Below are 6,041 nucleotides of genomic sequence, written 5' to 3'. Positions count from 1 at the left end.
TCGCCCTCATGGCAAAGCCTGGAAAGCCACCCGTGACGTATTCGATACGCCAAACACAGTAACAACAAGTCTCACGATGGAGACGCTACTGGGTCCGCTCGAGCAAACTGATGAACAACGGGAGAACAGTGACAGTGACAGTGACAGTGGCAGAAGAGTAGTAAAACCCAGGTGACTGCCACTTGCTCCACAGAGAAACAGAGAGGGAGGGATGAGGTTGAAGAGCGTGTCCGGCTGTTTCTCCTGGGGCCACACCTGGTGGTGCTCAGGAGCCAAACAGGTGAGAATTGCAAGCAGCCATGGGAATGCTAACTCCCTCCACACACTCACAAACACACTATACACACGCATGCACATACACGCACACACACACACATACATGCACACACACACATACACACATACACATGCATGGACACACACGCGCGGGCACACACACACATATACCCCACCCCATAGCACAGAATCCCGAGTTTCTGGCCCCAGCCACACTGCCTCCCCTCCATGTCTTCATCTGTGCTGGCCCCTGGCCTTCGCTGACCAGTGCTGGCAGGGGGTCTGACGTCTTCTAGAAGACCCTCTAATCCAGGAGCCCCTCCTACCTCCACCAGTTTGGAAGATGCTGGAATCAGGACTCAGCAGAACCAGATGGTGCTGACCGACCCCAGGGACTGGAAGCCCACTCGTGAGCACCTGGGCCTTGCCACACCCTGAATTTGCCTGTTCCCCCACCCCTTGCCCCTGCAGGACCGGGAAGGGCCCATTTGCCTGGAGGTGCTTTGGCTGGCGGTTGAGCCGGGCCCCACACAGGGCCAGCGGAGAGGAGCAGCTTTGGGCAGCCGTGGTGGGGACCTGCCTTGGCCAGCCCTAGGGCACCCGGGCTGGGTGCTGCTTCTCCTCCTGCACCTCGGGCCCTTCCTGGAAGACCGGCAGAGGCACCTGCAGACCCCGAATCCTGCGGCCATGGACAAGCTCCGCCTGCTCTTCCAGCACTTCCAGGCCAGCTCGGAGTCAGTGATGAACGGCGTCTGCCTGCTGCTGGCCGCGGGCACCGTCAAGCTCTACGTCTCCCTGGATGTCCACTGCCCCTGCCTGGCACGCTACAACGCGGCCTACGGCCTGGGCCTGCTACTGGCGCTGCCCCTGGCGCTCTTCCTCTGTGGCCTCCTGGCCAACCGGCAGTCCGTGCTCATGGTGGAGGAGTGGCGCCGGCCGGCGGGGCACCGCCAGAAGGACCCCGGCATGATCAGGTGCGACCCCACACCCCCCAGCACCCCAGGGCCCTAGTTTGCAACCCCACCAACTGCACGGGCTCTGCCAGGTGCATCCCAAGCCCCCAACACCACCACCCCTGCAGCTTTATTAGGGGCTCCCCCCACCTACTCACCCTCACAAACACGGCCAGGTCATCGCCCTAAAACCACGAGGTCCCCCCCACACTCTGCAGTGCGTACTGCAGCCATCTTCTTATGGAGGGAGAGGGGGCCCACCCCAGCAGTGCACAGGGCTGACTCCCGACTGTGTTCAGGGATCACTCCTGGTGGTTCTCAGGAGATCTTATGGGGTGCCGGGGATCCAAACCCGGTCTGCCGCATGCAAAGCAAGCGCCCTACCTGCTGTACTATCCCTCTGGCCCTGCTTGTTTATTGGTGGGGGGGACCCCATTAGTGCTCAGGGCTTGCTCCTGGCTCGGTTCTCAGAGATCACTCCTGCCTGGCAGGCCTCGGAGAACCATATGGGGTGCCGGGGATTGAACCTGGGTCTGTAACATGCAAGGCAAGTGCCCTCCCTGCTGTACCATTGCTCCAGGCCCTGCATCCATTCCCTGACACACCCCAAGTGTGGAACCTCTCGGCCTCCGGGAAACAACGGCCATGCTGCCTACACCCCCAGATCTGTAGCTGTCCTCAGTGCTGTGGTCTCGTGACTTTGGTTTGGGTATTTTGGCAGTGCTGCTCCTAGTTCAGTGCTCCAGGGTCACTCCTGGCAGGTGCTCAGGCCTGCGGCTGGGTCTCACACGGCCTCAGCTCCCCACTCCTCTGTGGCCAGGTATATGTGCTCCTCCGTGTTGCAGAGAGCGCTGGCCGCACCGCTAGTCTGGATCCTGCTGGCCCTCCTGGACGGCAAGTGCTTGGTGTGTGCCTTCAGCTGCTCTGTGGACCCCAAGAAGTTTCTGGACTTTGCCAACATGACCTCCAGCCAGGTGCAGCTCTTCCTGGCCAAAGTGGATGGAGGATGCAAGGAGGATGAGCTGGTCAGGGACAGCCCGGCCCGGAAGGCCATGTCCCGCTACCTGCGGTGGCTGTCACAGGTCATTCAGCCTGCCCTCCCTGGGCCTGGGTGGGTGGGGGGACTGAGGAGGGACAGCGATGTCCTGGGGACCCTCCTGCTGGAGACACACAGGCATGGAACGAGAGGGTCCTGGGGGGTTCCCGTTCAGGACAGGGTTGGGAGGCGCGGGCTCTATGCCATGCATGTCGACATCAGGTGTCCACCCCCTCAGCCATGCTCCCAGGACACTGCAGGGACACAGCTCTGTGTTTCGGGAGGGCCAGGAGGGCTACCAGCTCGCGGCCATCACTCAGGAGAGGGGGAAGGGGAGGCCACACAGTATCAGCTCCAGCATCAGATTCTTCAGAGTTGCCCTCACCCTCCGCCAGACGGCTGCTCCCCGGCTGTATCCTGTGCGACTGCCACCTCAGTTCTCAGCCAGAACCTCAGTTTCCAGTGCCCCCAAGTTCAGATTAGGGGTTCCTTTCTCTGAACTCCCATGTCCCTTGTAGATCCGTCCACGTGACACTTAGAAATGGCAATATTTCTGCTGCTAAAGTGAGCAAAGCCTGGTGTCCATTATCTCCATCAAAATACAGGACAGGGCATGCACAGATGGGACGATACATATGACCCAAAAGCTGGATGAAAAGGTGAATGGACATTGAGGCGGGGTGGGTGGGTGGGTGTGTGTGGGATGGTCGGTTGGATGGATGGTAGATGGGTGGATGGATAGATGGATGGATGGGCAGGAGTGCAGGAAAGGCAAAACTCAGGCTTTCAGCTGAGGCTCTAATTAAAAGATTAACAAGAGGAAAATCATGCAGTAGAAACCTAAAGCAAAGAATGCCATTAAAAGCAATGACTTGGGGCTGGAGTGATAGCACAGCGGGTAGGGCATTTGCCTTGCATGCGGCCAACCCCGGTTCGATTCCCAGCATCCCATATGGTCCCCCGAGCACCACCAGGAATAATTCCTGAGTGCAGAGCCAGGAGTAACTCCTGTTCATTGCTGGGTGTGACCCAGAAAGAAAAAAAAAGCAATGACTTGAAATTCTGGCTTCTGTAGTATCTTCAACAAAGAGTGGCGACTTCAGAGAAGAGATGGGACAAAAGAGAGCAGCTCTGGGTTTTGAAGGGCAGAAACTGTGAAGTCAAACGCATCAGAGAAGCTAGTGGAGTGGTTTCTCTTTTGCTTGCAGAGTAGTGGGTGTTTAAGGTCATGCCTGGCAGTGTGCTGGGACCATTCCTCACTCTGTGCTCAGGAGCGACCCTTGGTGGTGCTCAGGGGACTAGAGGTGGTGCTAAAGATCAGACTCAAGTTAGCCACGTGCAAGGCAAGTTCCCTGACCACCCTTCCGCCCCACAAGATTCTGCTTCAGTAAGAATCTCCGCGAGAATTTACTACAACCTGACTCGAGGCAGAAACGGGGAAAGGTAGAACTTTTTCGATATTTGCTTCTTTGTAACCATCTCTGAGATACTTTGCTTGGATTTGGGTTTTGGTTTTTGTTTGGGGACCCCACCTGGAGGTGCTCAGGGGCTCTTCACAGCTCAGTGCAGGGGTCACTCCCAGTGTGCCTGGTGGGCATGCCGGGGTCAGACCTAGGCTCCCACTGCAAGGCATTTGTTCCAGCCCATTCAGCGATGGTTGGGGAATGGGGTGATGGTTGGAGATGGGGCGATGGTTGGGGGATGGAGCATGTTGGGGAATGGGACACTGGTCGGGGGATGGGTGACTGTTGGGAAATGGGGTGATGGTTTGGGGATGGGATGATGGTTGCTGATAGAGGACATTTGGGGGATGGATGATGGTGGGGAAGGGGATGCTGGTTGGGGAATTTGTTCATGGTTGGGAATGGGCGATGGGGTGACAGTCAGTGTTGAGACAATGGTTGGGGGAGAGCTGCCCGGAGAGGAAATATGATGGGCAGGTCGGGGAGGGATGATTGACTAGATGAACGAATGGGAGGATAGGGATGGACGGGAGGGTGGGTGGAGGTGGTTAACAGGAGTGATGTTCCATGGGCAGATGCAACCATCTGCGAAGGGCTGGACAGGATCCCTAATGGAGAGACCGTGGACACTCAATCACTGCCCACTTGTTCCCCCACCCCCACCCCATCTTGCTTGCCTCCCCACAGGCCATGGGCTGGACCATCACCCTGCTGCTCATTATCCTGGCCTTCCTGACGCGCTGTCTGAGGCCCTGCTTCGACCAGATGGTCTTCCGGCAGCACCGATACTGGAGCAACTACGTGAACCTGGAGCAGAAGCTCTTCGACGAGATGTGCTGCGAGCATGCGCGGGACCTGGCGCACCGCTGCGTGCTGCACTTCTTCCAGAGCATGCAAAGCGAGATGCGGGCGCGGGGCCTGCGCCAGCCTGCTGACCACCCGCCGGCCCAGCCCAGAGACCTGCCCGAGCCCCCGGACGCCGGGTGCACCTGCGCGCAGTCTCCAGCCGTGAGCAAGTGGACCGCCTCCTGAGCACCTGGTGCTCCAGCAAGCCGCCCCTTGGCCTTGCGGGCCCCTCGGGACACTGCGGGGGTGGCCTCAGCCACCGCACGCCCACGGCCGCCCCTGACCCCCTGGGGCCCCAACACACAGAAGTGTAGAGACCTCAGCACCTGACGCCACGCGAAAGGAGCTGGGAGCTGGCTAAAAGGAGGGGCATCCCAGGGCAGCCCAGCACACCCCCCCCCCCCCAGAGAGCTGAGATCCCCACTCTCTATACTGGGGACACGCCAAGGCAGGGCCAGTTGTCCCCGCAAGAGCTGACATCCCCAGTCACGTTTCTGGGCGTGATCTCGTGTACACGAAAGCCGCTGCCCTCACGACTGTGCTGGGTTCAGCTTCTCCCAGGAGAGCAAGTCAGGGGCTGGGGCTGAGTGGGGTCTCCCAGCCCCGGGGAACACTGGTGCTCTGTTCTTGGGGGGGCAAACTGAGGATCAAGAGTCTGAGTAGATCTGCCTTGGGCTCCAGATACAGCTTTTCATGTTTCATAATAATAATAATAAAAATGACACTGGCACCTGCTTTCATGATGTTCCTATGTGGGGGGCGCCGTGCTGACTCCTTCTGTGTCCTGACGCATTGCAGCTCCCAGTGACCTAGTGAAGCGCTGTGGGTTTCTCAGAGATAATTGCAAGTGAGAGACATTTCCTCCGAACACCCTCCGCGGCGCCTCTCCGACAGCCAGCATCTGTAGGTGCCATGCAGGTGGGTGGCACCAGATTAGTGGCCGCTCCGCCTTCGAGCTCATTCTTCTGATGAGCTCCATGTTTTTTTTTTTTTATTAGTGAAGCACCATGAGGTACAGTTGTAGATTTACAAATCTTTGTGCCTGAGTTTCGGTCATACAATGATCAAATACTCATCCCTCCACCAGTGCCCATTTCCCCCCACCCCCCCTCCCACCCTGCCTCTGTGGCAGGGCATTCCCCTTTGTTCTCTCTCTCCTTTTGGGTGTTGTAGTCTGCAAAAGAGGCATTGAGTGGCAATCATGTTCAGTCCATAGTCTACTTTCAACATGCATTTCCCCTCCTGGGAGGATCCTCCAAACACCTTTCATTTGGTGTTCCCTTCTCTATCTGAACTGCCCTTTCCCCTAGAATATCCAGCTGGCCTCTAAGTTATGGAGTAATCCTCCTGGTGTTGATCTCAGCTATTCTTAGGTATTGATCTCATATTTTGTTGCTTTATATCCCCCAGATGAATGCAATTTTTCTATGTCTATCCATCTCTTTGTGACTCATTTCGCTTAGCATG

At 57.6% G+C, this 6,041-nt stretch overlaps 1 pseudogene; it reads left to right on the top strand.

Annotated features, from left to right (window-relative positions):
• The first annotated feature begins 963 nt into the window (after positions 1–963).
• On the top strand, positions 964–4,888 carry LOC130029408 (calcium homeostasis modulator protein 3-like; annotated as a pseudogene).
• The last annotated feature ends 1,153 nt before the right edge of the window (positions 4,889–6,041 follow it).

Source organism: Sorex fumeus, unplaced genomic scaffold (genome assembly GCF_029834395.1).
Source record: "Sorex fumeus unplaced genomic scaffold, SorFum_2.1 ptg000043l, whole genome shotgun sequence".
NCBI lineage: Eukaryota > Metazoa > Chordata > Mammalia > Eulipotyphla > Soricidae > Sorex > Sorex fumeus.
The sequence above is the reverse complement of the archived record's forward strand: the minus strand, read 5'-3'. Positions and strand labels throughout refer to the sequence as shown.